Below are 17,123 nucleotides of genomic sequence, written 5' to 3' on the forward strand. Positions count from 1 at the left end.
TCCCGTCATTTTTCTGCCCAACTCTCCAATCTATCTACATTCTCCTGCATTCTCTGACAGTCCCCTTCATTATCTGCTACTCCACCAATCTTAGTGTCATCTGCAAATTTGCTAATCAGACCATCAATCCCTTCCTCCAAATCATTTATGTATATTCACTTGGTATCACTCCCACCTCCTGGGGTTCAACACTAAGATGATCTCCTTCATCTTTAAGAAGCTCTACCCACTCTCTAGTTACATCTTGCTCTTAATGTATTCGTAAAATTTCTTTGGATTATCCTTAACCTTATCTGCCAATGCTATCTCATATCCCCTTTTTGCCTTCCTGATTTCTCTCCTAAGAATGCACATACACTCTTTATATTGATTAAGAGATTCAATTGAACCAAGTTGTTTATATCTAAAATAAGATTCTCTTTTTCTCTTGACTAGAACCTGAGTATCTTTATTCATCCATGTTCCTTAATCTTACCAGCCTTACCCTTCACTCTAAAAGGAACAAAATACCTCTGAATTCCCATCATCACACTCTCGAACATCTTTGAACAGTCGGAGGAATCCCATGCCAAGATGGGGAGAATGTGCAAACTCCACCCAGATAGTTGCCCATGGATGAATCGAACATGGGTCCCTGGTGCTGTGAGACTGAAGTGCTAACCACTGAGCTCCATAATTGCTCAGCTAAGTCTCTGAACTCACATGACTCACACCGCACACCTTCCTCAAGTAAACTGTCCCAAATTCACAAATATCATTCATCTCCACAAGACAGTATGCAATAGCTGTACTATGCAATGGTTCCATCACAGATATCCTTCCTTTTAAACCAGGGATGTATAATTGATCATTTTTGCAACATTGCTGCAACTTGCTCCTTTTGTCAGATGTTACAGTGATAGTAAACTCTTCAACCTCACCTGACTGAAGGTCACAACCACCATGACAACCACTTTTTCTGTGTTGGTTCCTGCAATGTGAGGATTGCTGGCTGGGCCAGCACTTATTGCTCATCCCTAATCAGGTTTCAGAATGTGGTGATGAGCCACAGGCTTGAATTGCTGCAGTACTATGTGGTGTTGGTACACCCATAGTACACCTGAGAGGGCAACAGCTGAACAACGGCAACATATTTCCAGTCAGGATGGCACGCGGTTTGTGGAGAATTTGCAGGAATTTCAGAGGGGGAGTGGCATAGTGGTAATGTTGTTGGAGGCTCAGGTTGATGTTGTAAGAGCGTAGGTTCAAATTCCACCACGCCAGCCTGTGAAATTTCAACGCAATTAGTTGATAAATCTGGAATTAAAGAGTGAGTCCTAGTAATGATAACAATGAAATCATTGCCAATTGTTTAAAAAAGCCTATCTATCTCATTGATATCTTTTAAGGAAGGAAACCTGCTGCCCTTACCTGGTCTGGCCTACATGTGACTCCAGATGCATGGCAAATTGGTAAACTCTTAACTTCCATCTGAAATGGCCAAGTGAGCTAATTACAGCGACCTGCCAGAAGGCCAGACTGTAGATTGTCACTACTGCTTCTGCCTTGCCAAATATATCTAGCTACTCAGCTTCCCCATCATTGAGGCTGAGGATATTTGTGGAGTTCCTTCTGCCAGTTATTTAATTAGCCAATTACATGTCCAACAAGATGTGGGAAGACTGCAAACTTTGCTTAGATCTGTTGGCCATGAGGCTGCTAAGCTATGTCCTTCACATACTGCTTCGCTTGCTCAGTATGCAAATAGCTGAAAATGTGTTGCTGGAAAAGCGCAGCAGGTCAGGCAGCATCCAAGGAACAGGAGAATCGACGTTTCGGGCATAAGCCCTTCTTCAGGAATGAGGAAAGTGTGTCCAGCAGGCTAAGATAAAAGGTAGAGAGGAGGGACCTTGGGGGAGGGGCTTTGGAAATGCGATAGGTGGAGGGAGGTCAAGGTGAGGGTGATAGGCCGGAGTGGGGTGGGGGAGGAGGGGTCAGGAAGATGATTGCAGGTTAGGAAGGCGGTGCTGAGTTTGAGGGATTTGACTGAGACAAGGTGGGGGGAGGGGAAATGAGGAAACTGGAGAAGTCTGAGTTCATCCCCTGTGGTTGGAGGGTTCCCAGGCAGAAGATGAGGTGCTCTTCCTCCAACCGTCATGTTGCCATGGTCTGGCGATGGAGGAGTCCAAGGACCTGCATATCCTTGGTGGAGTGGGAGGGGGAGTTAAAGTGTTGGGCTACGGAGTGGTTGGGTTGGTTGGTCCGGGTGTCCCAGAGGTGTTCTCTGAAACGTTCCGCAAGTAGGCGGCCTGTCTCCCCAGTATAGAGGAGGCCACATCGGGTGCAGCGGATGCAATAGATGATGTGGGTGGAGGTGCAGGTGAATTTGTGGCGGATATGGAAGTGTCCCTTGGGGCCTTGGAGGGAAGTAAGGAGGGAGGTGTGGGCGCAAGTTTTGCATTTCTTGCAGTTGCAGGGGAAGGTCCTTGGACTCCTGACCTGCTGCGCTTTTCCAGCAACACATTTTCAGCTCTGATCTCCAGCATCTGCAGCCCTCACTTTCTCTCAGTATGCAAATAGTCCTGAGATGTCCCATCATCTGTTTTTAACTGCCTTTTGCAGCTCCTGGCATGTTGCAATGCACTGTTAATCAAACCATGTTGATGCCCTGGCTTGATGATAATGCTAGAGTGGGGAATATTTCAGATGATGAAGGTTAGAGATTGCTGTTGAATTTAATTCAGCTGCCGCTGCGCATTCTCTGGATACCTAGTTTTGAGTTGCTCGATGTGTAATGAGTGTAACCCATTGAGCATGATGTAGCCTCCTCACTAATTTCCCAATTACTTCAAAAGTTTACCCCAGTGCATCATCCAAAGACTTAAAACCAGATTCCTGGTCTACATATGACTCCAGACCACAACAATGTGATTGACTCTCACCAGCCCTCTACAATGGCCAAGCAAGCCACTTAGTTCTGGCAATCTTAGGGCAATGAGGGATGGGAAATATATGTTGGCCCACCCACATCCAACAGTGACTTTTTTTTTAATTCAAGTACAGGTATAAAGGAGCTTTGCTATAATTGCCCAGGTGTTTGTTGAGAGAACATCTTGGAAACAACATATAGTTTTGGTCATCCAGTTTAAGGAAAGATGTACTTGCAGCAAAGGTCAGTGAAGATTGCTCCCTGGAATGAGGGGGTTGTCCAATTAAATAGGTTCACGTCATTGAAGTTTAGAAGAATTAGAAGCATACAAGATGCTGAAGGGGTTTGACAAGGTAGACACTGAGAATTGTTTCTGCAGGTTGGGAAATCTAAAACATGTGGACATTGTCTTGGGATAAGGAACCGATCATTTAGAACTGAGGTGAGGAGAAATTACTTCGTTCAGAGGATTGTGAATCTTGGAATCCTCTACCCTGGTGGATTGTGGGTTCTCCATCGCTGGTCTCTCAGGGAATAAAGGAAAGTGGGAATCAAGTAGCCTCCTTCTATTTGGAGAAATGCATTTGTACATTGTACAATTGTAGCCTGCTATCTTGTGACCTCCGCTGGAACATTAAAACGCATGACATGAGCACAATATTGAAAGTGTTCAGCTGAAATTTGTTGATTTTCAAAGCTATAAGAGAGCCAGCTACTGTAAAAAAAACAACACAAGGACGAATTAGAACAGAAGTTCATGGAATGCCCTGCCAGTAGCAGTGGTGGACTCTCCCTCATGGGCATTTAAGCGGGCATTGGATAGGCATATGGAGGATAGTGGGCTAGTGTAGGTTAGGTGGGCTTGGATCGGCGCAACATCGAGGGCCTGTACTGCGCTGTATTCTTCTATGTTCTATGTAGAAGTCTGCAATTTTGAAGTGTTTGATGAGTCAGAGTGGCAGTGCATTTTCCAGTCTCTAATGCTATGGAAATGAAATGTGATGTGAGACACAACTGGGATTCCTTAGTGGCAAAACTATAAGGAAGCTACAGAATTGAATAGCCTGAATGGATAAGTGGACAATTCTATTATTCAGCACATTCATGATAAAGAGCTTATACTCAAAATGTCAACTCTCCTGCTCCTCAGATGCTGCCTGACCGGCTGTGCTTTTCCAGTGCCACACTTTTTGACTCTGATCTCCAGCATCTGCAGTCCTCACTTTCTCCAATTCTATTATCCTTGCTGAAGAAAGATTACTGCAAATTTTATTACATCCTAGCAGGAGCAGAAAAGCCAGTCTGGATACATATTGAAGGCTTTGAGGACAGTTTGAGCACTTTACTAAGAAATGGTTTCAGGAAAATGGCTGGATAACTAGTTTGTGATGCAGAGTGACACCAACATCGTGGGTTCATCTTCCCCCGCCAGCTAATGTTACCATGAAGAAATTAGGATTCACCCTCTCAATCTCTTCCTCTTCCCTGAGAAGTGGTGACCCACAGGTTAAACTCTGTAATGGGAGAGCAGACCTATTATCTGATAAGATAACAGTGACTTAACCTTGACCTTCAACAACAGTTCTAAAGAAGGGTCACTGAACTCGAAACATTAACTCTGATTCCTCTCCACAGATGCTGCCAGACCAGCTGAGGTTTTCTGTTTATGTTTCTGATTTTCAGAATCCACAGTTCTTTAATTTTTTTAACCTTTATTTGGAAAAATTCCAGCAAAAGGCCATTGTATTGAATATACATTTACATAAAAGAAGGCATATCGAACTTGGGGAAAGCAATGCTCTGACTAAAAGAAATTGAGTTACTTTGTACTTGTATTTGGCTATAAAAATGCAAAGCAAGCCTAGAAAGCTGGCTGTGGAGAAACGTTAGATGATGATTCTGACAAATCACTATATACTACACAAGATTGTCAGGTCTAAAGGTAATAAATGAGTTGCAACTGTTGGAATTTTGACTACAGAGAGGAGGTCATCAAGTGAATGGGAAGTATCAGATAAACACTTCACGCACCTGTACAAAGTGAGTCCAGACAGTGACCCAAAACAGATTAGATTAGATTAGATTACAGTGTGGAAACAGGCCCTTCGGCCCAACAAGTCCACACCGACCCGCCGAAGCGAAACCCACCCATACCCCTACATTTACCCCTTACCTAACACTAGGGGCAATTTAGTATGGCCAATTCACCTAACCTGCACATCTTTGGACTGTGGGAGGAAACCGGAGCACCCGGAGGAAACCCACGCAGACACGGGGAGAACGTGCAAACTCCACACAGTCAGTCGCCTGAATCGGGAATTGAACCCGGGTCTCTGGCGCTGCGAGGCAGCAGTGCTAACCACTGTGCCACCGTGCCGCCCACAACAGAAGCCCCTCAAGGTAAGATTGAAGCTATGTAATGGAACCATCATCATCCCTAGAGGATAAAAGAAGCTGAGGGATCAAAACACTGGGAAGAATGAATGTCTACAGTTCCAGTGAGTAGACATTAAGCAAAATTCACTTAGCTCTGCTGAAGCAAGTTGAAAAGCTTGGGCTGGTGACCTTACACATGCCAGAATACTGTTCCATAGACCTAAAAATCGTTGACTGATGAACATCTCCTATATGATTACAAAGTTAAATGTCTTCCTGGTGAATAAAGGGGATAACAGCATGAGACCAACTGGGTGTCTGTCAAGGAGATTTCCTGTTGCCCTCAATTCCAGCCTGAAAGACATGATTGAGGAGCTGGAAAAAAAGGCAGGAATCAAGAAAGTAACAACTTTTACATATCAGATTAGCAACATAGTGGGAAAAAGCTTGGAAAACTGAGAGTATGCATCAATCCAAAGCTTTGAAGAGATCTCATTACTGCATGCTAACCATTGAAGACATTTCTTAACAACCTGCCAAGGTAAAAGCCTTTAGTAGCCCCACTATGAAGGATGGTTACTGACAAATGAAGCTGGATGAAAGCAGCAATTTTCTAACCACGTTCTGGATGTCATTCAGGAGTTACAAATGGTTGAGTATGCCATGAGGTATAATCAGTGCTCCGCAAAGGTATCAACACAGACAGTGCAAGATAGTCAGTGAATTCCCAGAGTTGACGTTATTGTGGACTATTTGTTCATTTATGGATGTGGAGGTATGATAGAAGAAGCCATCATAGTCAAGTATTGGATCCTAGGGAGAGATCACTAGATGAACCTGAACTGGAAAAAGATTCAATTAAAAATGCCTGCAGTTGCGTACGTTGGTCATGTACCGACAGCAAAGGGACTTCACCTGCACCCTGACAAGGTGAGAGTTGGAGCAGAGATGCATCAATCAACAGATGTGAACATGTTGCACAACTTTGTTGGCTTTGTAAACAATGTAGCAAAAAAAAATTGTCGACCTCTATTCAAGCTCACTGCAAAGGATTTGCAGCAGTGTTGGGCAGCAGAAAACAAAGCAGCTTTCATGAGACTCAAATAATGAGTGATGGTAACTGCCAGTCATGTAATATCGATGAAGGAGGCACCTGGCATTTGTGATGCTAGTGAAGCAAGTCTTGGAGCAGTGCTCATACAGCAGGGGCAATGAGTTACATTTGCATGCAGGGAGCTAATGCAAACAAAATGATGATACAATGAGATCAAGAAAGGGAGACTGCCTATTGCCTTTACTTTTGAGCATTTTATTCGGTACCTGTTTGGGAGAGACAAAGTGACAGCAGAGACTTCAAGCCACTTCAAAGCATCTTGCTCAAATTATTTTTATCAGAAACTTGTCAGAAGTTTCTGCCAAGAATGTACCTTTTCAAAATTAATATTGTGGGATGTGGACTTCACTGATTAGCCAGCATTTATTGTCCATCCCTAGTTAGCCTTGAGAACATGGTGGTGAGCTGCCTTCTTAGAGTCTAGCTACAGTTCATCTGCTGTGGGTTGACCCACAATGACACAGGGGAGGGAATTCCTGGATTTTGACTCAGTGACAGTGAAGGATAGTGAGTAGCTTGGAGGGGAACTTGAAGGTGGTGGTGTTCCCATGTATCTGTTGCCCTTGTTCTTCTAGATGGAAGTGGTTGTGGGTTTAGAAGGTGCTGTCTGACGATCTTTGGTGAATTTCTGCAGTGCACCTTGAAGATAGTATACACCACTACTACTGAGTGTTGGTGGTAGAGGTAATGGATGTTTGTGAATGTAGTGCCAATCAAATGGGCGGTTTTGTCCTGGATGATGTCAAGCTTCTTGAGTATTGTTGGAGCTGCACTCATCCAGACAAGTGGGGAGTATTCCATCACACTCCCAACTTGTGCTTTGTCGATGGTGGACAGGCTTTGGGAAGACAGGAGTTGAGTTACTTGCTGCAGTATTCCTAGCCTCTGACCTGTTCTTGTAGTCAGTGTGTTTATGTGGTGACTCCAGTTGAGTTTCAGGTCATTGATAATCCCCAAGGAGTTGATTCAGTCATGGTAACACCATTGGATGTCAATGGGTAGTGGTTAGATTGTCTCCTATTGATGATGTTCATTGCCTGACCAATTGTGTAGCGTGAATATTACTTGCCACTTGTCAGCCCAAGCATGGATATTATCCAGATCTTGTTGCATTTGAACATGGACTTCATTTATAGTGATATCATTTAGACATGATGTACAAACAAGGGAAGCAAATTAACATAGCAGACATATTGTCGAGATCAGTATTGTCTGTGAAAAATGTTGAAGCTGTCAAGATAGTGTGTGAAATCTTCCACATTCCATATGAATCAACACTCAACTTCCTCTGGAAGCCATTAACCCAGCAAAGACATGGAATCTGAAAGACAGTGCCTTGCTCAAATCAAGCAAATAGTACAAAATGCAATACTCCAAGTGATTCAGGAAGTGGTGATGAAATGTTGGACTGAAACCATCAAGGACACTTGCTATAAAAGAGTATTGGTCAGACAGAATGTTGTGATAGCCCAAAATCACATCTTGTATAAAATAATTTTCCTGAAGGACATGAGAAAATGGATGCATCCATGTAAACTTTCAATGAATCGAGTCTAATGTGAGGAAGACATGAGGAGTGCTGAACTGCCTAAATGAAGGACCATATCACATGCAAGATAAGCAAGCTGAAGAGCTGCTCATGTTTCATGATGTCCCACAGAGAATATGGATGAAGTTTGGTGAAGATCTCCTCAATCTCACATATACTAATTTTTTTTTGTCACTATCGGCTTCTATTCTAACTAAAGGTAGGCACACTAGCTGACATCAATGATTACGGTGATGTTACAGAATGACTGAAAGTGTACTTCAGGCATTATTACATTCTGGACATTGTAATGAGCAATGATGCACCTCAGTACAAGTGAAAATGTCAAGCAGTTCAAAAATAATTAGGGAATTCAACACCATACATCATCTCCACGTGAATCCTAATCAAATTAAAAGTCTTGGGTGACAATGAAAATCACTAAATGAATCAAAAATAAATCAAGCAAATGCAGCACAGACTTGTCCATGGCAATCCTAGAGTCACTTAAGGCATGGAAAATAATCTGTTTCAAAAAGATATGATGTTGCACCCAAACTACTTTGAAAAATCGACTGAAATCAGAAATAGGTGGTGTAGTGGACAGAGAAGAAAATTATCTCAGAGTGCGATAAGACCTTGGTTAGGTGAGCCAATGAGCCAAGGAGTGGCAGATGGAGTTTTAATTTAGACAAATGTGAGGTGTTATATTTTGATCAGGTAAACCAGGACAGGACTTATACAGTTAATGATAGGACCTGGGAGGTGTTGCAAAGGGACCTAGTGGTGCAGGTGCATAGTTTCTTGGAAGTGGAGACAGTGGTGAAGAATGCTTTTGGCACCCTTGCCCTCATTGGTCAGAATACTGCATATCAGAGTTGGAATGTCATGTGGCTATACAGGACATTGATGAGGCCATTTTTGGAATACTGTGTACAATTCCAATCACCATTTTCTCAGAGGGATGTTCTTAAACTTGAGAGGGTGCAGAAAAGATTTACAAGGATGTTGCCAGGCTGGAGGGCTTGAGTTATAGAGAGAGAGACTGAGTAGGCTGGGACTTTTGTCCCTGGAAATTGGAGCTGAGTGGTGACCTTCTGACCAGAGCCTTATAGAGCCTCAGAAGTACATCTTTGCTTTTATATTCAAGTCGTCTCAAAATAAATGCCATCATTGCATTTACCTTCTTAACTAGTGACTCAATCTGCAAGTTTACTTTGAGAGAATTCTGGTCTCTTTGCACTTCAGACTTATGAATTTTCTCCCTGTTTAGAGAAGAGTCCATGCCTTTATTCTTCATATCAAAGAGCACGACTTCACACTTACCCCGTTGTACTCCATCTGCCACTTCTTTGCCCAACTCCTAACCTGTACAAATCATTCTGCAGCCTCCCTGCCTCCTCACTGCTATCTGTCCCTCTACTTATCTTTGTGTCATTCGAGGGCGGCAAGGTGGCACAGTGGTTAGCACTGTTGCCTCACAGCGCCAGAGACCGGGTTCAATTCCTGCCTCAGGCGACTGACTGTGTGGAGTTTGCACATTCTCCCTGTGTCTGCGTGGGTTTCCTTCGGGTGCTCCGGTTTCCTCCCACAGTCCAAAAATGTGCAGGTCAGGGTGGATTGGCCATGCTAAATTGCCCGTAGTGTTAGGTGAAGGGATAAATGTAAGGGTGTGGGTCTGGGTGGGTTGCGCTTCAGAAGGTCAGTGTGGACTTGTTGGGCCGAAGAGGAGAAAGTGAGGTCTGCAGATGCTGGAGATCAAAGTTGAAACTTTATTGCTGGAACAGCACAGCAGGTCAGGCAGCATCCAGGGAACAGGAGATTCGACGTTTCGGGCACAGGCCCTTCTTCCTGAAGAAGGGCCTGTGCCCGAAACGTCGAATCTCCTGTTCCCTGGATGCTGCCTGACCTGCTGTGCTGTTCCAGCAATAAAGTTTCAACCTTGTTGGGCCGAAGGGCCTGTTTCCACACTGTAAGTAATCTAATCTAATCTGAAAATTTAGCCAGAATGCCCTCAGTTCCTTCGTCTAGATCATTAATGTATAAAGTGACAAGCTGTGGTCCCAAGACTGAGCTTTGTAGAACATCACTTGTCACCAGCTACCATCCTGAGAAAGACCCTTTCATCCCAACTGTCTGCATTCTGCCAGACAGCAAAGCTTCTATCCATGCTAGCACCTTGCCTCTAACACCATGGGCCCTTATCTTACTCAGCAGCCTTCTGTGTGGCACTTTGTCAAAGGCCTCCTTGAAGTCCAGATAGATAACATCCATTGGTTCTCCTTGGTCTAACATACTCATTACTTCCTCAAAGAATTCTAGCAGATTTGTCAGGTATGACCTCCCCTTGATAACTTTGCCCTGTTTTACCATGCATTTTCAAGTATTCAGAAATCTCATCTTTCACAGTAGATTCCAGGATCTTACCCACGACCAAGGTTAGGCTAATTGGTATGTAACTTTCCGTTTTTTTGCCTTACTCCCTTTTTAAACAGGGGTGTCACGTTAGTGATTTTCCAATCCTCCGGTCCAGGTGATTTATTCACCTTCAGACCATTCAATTTTTACAGCACCTTCTCCTTGGAGAGGACCACCATACTCAGCTCGGCCCCTCACTTTCTTGAATCTTTGGGATATTATTCATGTCTCACATCATGAAGACTGGCGCGAAGTAATTATTCAGTTCATTTGTCCCCCACTACTGTCTCTTCAGTGTAATGTCCACTTTTGCCTCTCTCTTGCCCAACATATATTTAAATATATCAAATGAACTGCCAATAACAATGCACATGTGCACCATTAGAAGACCTGCATGCTTTAAAGATAATGTATGCAATGCACATGTAAAGATTAGTGAAAGTTGACAGGTTAGAATTGCCAATCAGTTTTTGTTTGAGAATGATAATTTTTATTATTGCCCATGTATATTACGTACCTTGTAACTGCAAATGATACTGCACTTTTTTTTTAACAAAAAGGTGAATATTTTGAGAAATGCATTTGTACATAGTACATCTGTGGCTTACCGTAGTTATACAACCTCTGCTCTACCTTGTTTAGAAGTAGTATTACTAAGTGGAAGTCGACACCCCTCTGATAATTAAAACCAAAACATCTAGAAAAGATCGCCTCACCTCATAATCTGGTAAAAGAAGTGTGAAAAGTGGTATAACTTACCTCTTACACCCAATCTGTTATATATCTAAGTCCAACAGTGAACAAATTAACAGAATTACTAACAAACCGGACAGTTACCCCCTGAGTACTAACTATTTCCTAACTGAACTAAATTCTATTGGAATGAATGCTGTTCAAATAAAGGCAAGTCCCATTTATATAACCCCAATTAATAAGCAGTAAATTAAAACTTAATCTCTCCAAGTTCACACAGTCTCTATCTTCTCCACTTTATCTCCAATCTTCTTTCTGCTGATCTCACGTCACAAACACCTTTCTTCTGATGATTCTTCTGTGAGGATTTTGAGCTGGAAATACCGTGGTAGCTTCGGATGGGTCTTTTTAAAGAGCTTAACAGTTTTTTTTAAAAGCCAGGTTTGTCTCTCAGATTGCAAACTTGCTTTTGCTGCAGCTTAGGATTGGCTCTCCCTTCAGATGACAGTTGGCTCTCTCCTGATTTTCAAAAAACACTTTCTTAAATACCACCGCTGACCCAACAAATTCTTGTAATATGATTGGTTTCAGTTTGTCAACGCCATCAGTTTTTAAATTCAATTGGCTTTGAATTTCTGAATGTTTGATTTAAGTTAATTCAAACTCATCATCAAAACAAACCTAAGGTATCCAGTAATGAAGCCAATTGTTACCTGTTTCAATTTTACCATTCCCCACCTGCTCACAGACCCCTTCTCTGTTTAACTTTAAGCTTAACAACCTCTTTATCATTTAAAGGGACCCCACACTGCTTTTCAATTCACGATTATTCTAAACAAATTTGAACACGAGTCGGAGAGTATGGTGCTAGAAAAACACAACAGTGAGGCAGCATCCAAGAAGCAGGAAAATCGATGTTTTGAGCATAAGCTCTTCATCAGAAATCTTTCCAACACCACACTCTTCGTCTCTGACCTCGAGCATTGGCAGTGCTCACTTTCACCCTTCGCAACAGTAGACGCCATTAAAACATATTACACAAAATACCTCCAACCCTACTTCATGTGACCCGATCATATTCTCCCTTATTTGCTCATCTAGCTTCCCTTAAATGTATCTATGGTATTTGCTTCAAAATCCTGGAGTTTCCTTCCTAACAACATTGTGGGTGTACCTATATCCCATGATCTGCAGTATTTCAAGAAGGTGGCTCACCAACACCTTCTCAAAGGCAATATGGAAATAGGCAATAACTACTGACATAGCCAGTGGCACCCACATCCTGTCAATTAATGAAAGATGAGTCTATGTGGTGACAGGTTCCATATTCTGGGTAATGACCTGAATTAATCATTGGATTTTTTAGTAATCATCTGCCCTACTTTTATGATCCACAGTTTTGGACTCTCCCAGGAAATAAAAACGTTCTGTCTTTTTCAGTTCTATCAAATCCTTCCATAATTTTAAAGCCTCCTATTGGTTCGCCCATCAGTCTTCTCCTTTCTAGAAGAAACAGCCTCAGACTGTTCAATCTTTTTTGATGGTTATATAACCATTCAGACTGAATGAGAAGTACAAATTATCCACAAGATAAGAAATTATACCAGAATTTGTTTGAAGTTCAGTTTTTCTTCCCAGTTTCGATGCAGCTAGTGTTATATTTTTCACTTGCACCTTTAAATCTAATACATTCTTTTTTGGAATGCGTAAAGTTTCTGAAATGTGTCATAGTTTTGAGCCACCAATTATCAATAAACCAAACATTTTATCACCTTGAAACAAGTAATTCTTCCTGGTATTTCTTTTAAATGTGCTTCTTAAGTTTGCTTTTCATTTATTCTGATTTGTGTCTTCTAATCTATTCCTGTTAGCTTATTGTGAAGTATTTTTCTATTTACCTAAACAAGACCATTTAATATTTAAACTCCTTTATTTGGTTCCAGATTCCAGATTGTAAGCATTGAGCTTCTCCACTTTCTCCTCATAATCTGTAGACTTAGGATCAATGGAGTTGATCAAATGGTTTTATAACATGGGCATGAATCACAGCATTTTTTTGGGGGGAATTGATTCAGCTGGTGCATTCGGCCTGGCCATGATAATGTTTGCCAGTCTCATGACTAGCTTCTTGCTCCCTCTGATCCTTCCATGTTCCTGCCCTCTACAGCCATGTAAACGGTGGGAAGGGGCCAATGCAGGGAAATGATGCTGAAATCCCTCTCCAACATACCCAAGTGATAAAAAACAGCCCTGCAAATCATGTGAGCCAAGTCTCAGGTATAAAGACATTTGCATCTATATGAGGTGATCTCTGCCTCAATCATTAAACTACAAGTTAGATTATCCACATCCCAAACAACATAACTAGCACATTGTAGACAAGGCAAAGTGATTCACAACCAACAAAGTGTACCTAGATTCTGCAGTCCTGCCACATCCAGTCGTGAATGGTGGTGAACAATTAGCCATCTCACTGGAGGACAAAGCTGTGCAAATATCCCCATCCTCAATGATGGAGGAGGCTTGCACATTAGTGTAAAATCTAAGATCCATCTAGGCCTCCTCCAGACAGCCTCAGCATCACAGATGCCAGATATTCCACATAATATCAAGAAATGGCTGAAGGCACTGGACAGCAGCCTGACAACATTCCAGCAGTGGAGCTAAAAGACTTGTTCTTCAGAGCCTGCCATTCCCTAGCCAAGCTGTTCCTGTACAGCTACAACATTGACAATGTGGAAAATTGCATAGAGATGTCCTGCACACACAAAGCAGGATAAATCCAGCCTGATCAATTAATGCCCCATCAATCTACACTTGGTCATCAGCAAAGCGATGGAAGGTATCATCAACTGTGCTATCAAGCAGCACTTCTTGTTGTGAATGTTTCAGCCTCATCATTTGTATGGATTGGCTGGGCTCCACCATCGTACATAATTTTTAAAGTGTAGAGGTCTTCTGGAGGTGCATATGTGTATTGCTAATGGATGTTCATCTCGTATCTGGCCATTCACAGACTGATGTTCCATCTCCAGGGAGTATCGTTCACATAGTGGGTACTGATGCTATGCTAACTGTTGCTGATTCATTCCCTTTGTTGGAGAGTGATGGACCTGTGGAATTAATAGTTTTTCCTGCATTCTGAGCAGTTGGTAATATTATGTATTCTGAATCAGCTGTCTGCTATGAAAGAGCAGCTTCTTTAATTTGACGTTGTCTAGTGTGCAGTTGTGACAGTATTGCTGGGCATTCATGGTCATCATGTGTAATTGCAGTAACAACCACCTTACATATGTTCCAAGCTGCCATAGGCTGACTCTTGTTGAAAGCTGAAGATGTTTGCACTCTGACTAACTCTCCAGGGGCCAGTTCTAGCAATGATCTGGCAGTTTACTCAAGGTGAAATCTGGCTTTCTCCCATTTCGCTTTGATTCTGCCACTCACTGCTGTTACCTTTTGAGCTTCTGTTGACTTTTAGATGAGACCTAACATTTGTTGTTGGATTAGATTATTTTCCATGCCTTTGGTAAGTGTATTACTCCAATCTAGGATTGCCATGGCCAAGCCTTTGCTGGATTTGCTCAATTTCTTTATGGTGAGAAAGCCTCCTCGTGGCTAATCCAACTAGGTGTCAAGCTCCAAAAATCTTAAGGAAACTTTGGGTTGGGTAGTGGCTCATAACACTAATAAATCTTTATGTTTTTCTGTGCAGCCTTCAGACTCCAGTGCCAAGCCAGGACAAAAGAAGAGCAACCTCAGCTCCCAGGTTCAGCTCCACCAGCCCTTCACAGCACATCACTGAGGAGAAACTGTCCCAAGCCTCAAAGGAGAGCCACCAAAGTCTTCCTCCCTGCCCTCACCAGCTCAGAGCCATTCACCATGTTGGCTTTAGAGTAGGTTCGGGGTCACACTCTGAATGCAGCACTAACATAGACCCATAGCTATAGTTGAAAGTAATAGCTGAGGCTTCTGACACTCAGAGGACTGCTGGAGAACAGGCTTCTGCTCACCTCAGTCCAGGTGAGGACCCTGTGGATCTAGGCAACAGTAAGCTGACAGAGAGGTACGGCAACTGCTCTGCCCAGGATCATAAGAAACTACAGAGAGTTGTGAATACAGCCCAGTGCATCACTCAAGCCAACCTTCCATCCACTGACTCCATCTACCTTTTCCGCTGCCTCAGAAAGGCAGTCAACATCATCAAAGACACCTCCCACCCTGGTTATAATCTCTCCAACCTCTTTTGTCGGGCAGAAGGTACAAAAGCTTAAACACACGTACAAACAGATTAGAAAACAGCTGCTTCCCCGCTATTAATAGACTTCTAAATGGACCTCTCAAATGTTAAATTTAATGTTGATCTCCTTCTTTGTGCACCTTCTCTGCAGCCATAACATTGTATTGCTCACTCTGTTCTATTACCCTAATGCACTCTATATGGTATGATCTGCCTGTATTGCACGCAAAACAAAACTTTTCACTGTACCTAGGAACATGTGATACTAATAAGTCAAATTAAGTGGCAGAGGTTCCAGCAATCATCTCTACAATGGACCGAAGGGCACAGGAATCTGCCCATGTTTTATCTGATGTTATGGCTTGTATTTGCTAGATATATGCAGGGCCTTTCACTTCTTTGCTCGAGCTATGTGTATATTCATTTGGCCTAGGTGACAGGGCAGCCAAGGGCCAAAGATTGTCATCTCAGGAAACTGCAGAGGTGCCCTGCCACACTATATCCCTCTGCCTGGGTCCCAAATACCTCCATCTTGTCAGAGCCAGAATGTTTCATGCTGTACTGTGCAGGAGTCTGGCAGCAAACCAGAGTGCTGTGGGCCTCAAACAATCAGAGGACGGCCAATAAAGTCAGCTGATGTAAGGCAGAAAACAGACAGCACTTTTTTGAAGTTCATCTCTGTCTCAGCTGAGGTAGCATCACGATGCAGAGGTTGGAAAAGTAAAATTAAAGAACACTGAAGTCATGTTAAGTGCACAGGTGTCACCCTTCTGGATTTAATGATACTTAACACAAATAAAGCACTTTGTATGACAGTCCTTTGGTCTCCTTCAACCTGCTAAGGCTTCTGAATGTTTGTTTTTCATGTGGACTACCCTGAGGAGTGATGATCATACTGGACACTCTTGCACTTCATGTGCAGCAGTTTAAAGAGCACTGAAGTTCTCATTCTCTAGTGTAATCAGAAAAAAACATAACCTCCAGAAAGCAGGAGCTTAAACAAGATTGTTTGGACAGGGTGGCACCATGGTTGAATGGTTAGCACTGCTGCCTCACAATGCCAGGTACCTGGGTTCGATTCCAGCCTCAGGCAACTCTCTACATGGAGTTTGCACATTCTCCTCGTCGCTACGTGGGTTTCCACTGGGTGCTGCAGTTTCCTCCCACAATCCAAAGATCTTCAGGTTAGGCAGATTGGGTGTACTACATTTCCCCATAGTGTGCAAACTATCTATAGTGAATGTGGGTTTATAGGGTAAGGGTCTGAGTCGTGTTTCTCTCTTTCCTAATGCTACCACGTAGAGGATATTACAGCCCCAATCTTTGCATTCTTTCTGTGCACACAGTAATTAGCACAACATGACCCTTGTAGCCATTACAGAAAACTAGTATGCAGGTACAGCAGGAGATAAAGAAGGCAAATGGAATTTTAGCAATTATTGTTTTGGAATATAAAAATAGTGAAGTATTGTTGCAATTATACAAAGCATTTCTGAGACTCCACCTGGAATATTGTGTACAATTTTGGACCCCTTACCTGAGGACGGGTGTAGTTTTTGTACACCTGTACCAGAGACAGTTCTGAGGAGGTTCACAAGATTGATTCCAGAGAGATGAGGGGTTTCTCTCATGAAGAGAGATTGAACAGTTTAAGCCTATACTCTCTCGAGTTTAGAAGAAATGTAGAATGCTATTGGAATTGACAAAGTAGATGTAGGGAGGATGTTTCCTTATCTAGGCCAACTTAGAAAGAGAGGTCATGGTTTTAGGTTAAGGGGGAACAGATTTAAAACAGAGATGAAGAGAAATTACTTCTCTTATAAGGTCATGAAGCTGTGGAATTCACTTA

The 17,123-nt window shown here is 42.6% G+C and overlaps 1 long non-coding RNA gene across 1 annotated transcript in view; it reads left to right on the top strand.

Moving 5' to 3' along the window:
- The window catches only part of LOC122541984 (uncharacterized), a 44,128-nt gene extending 28,036 nt beyond the window's left edge, over window positions 1-16,092 (top strand). Inside the window, exon 4 of the long non-coding RNA XR_015752573.1 lies at window positions 14,750-16,092. This is a non-coding gene — a long non-coding RNA (uncharacterized LOC122541984). The remainder of the gene's footprint in view (window positions 1-14,749) is intronic.
- Window positions 16,093-17,123: the final 1,031 nt, after the last annotated feature.

Source organism: Chiloscyllium plagiosum, unplaced genomic scaffold (assembly GCF_037043375.1).
Source record: "Chiloscyllium plagiosum isolate Xiang-an unplaced genomic scaffold, Cpla_swu_hap1 HiC_scaffold_33, whole genome shotgun sequence".
NCBI lineage: Eukaryota > Metazoa > Chordata > Chondrichthyes > Orectolobiformes > Hemiscylliidae > Chiloscyllium > Chiloscyllium plagiosum.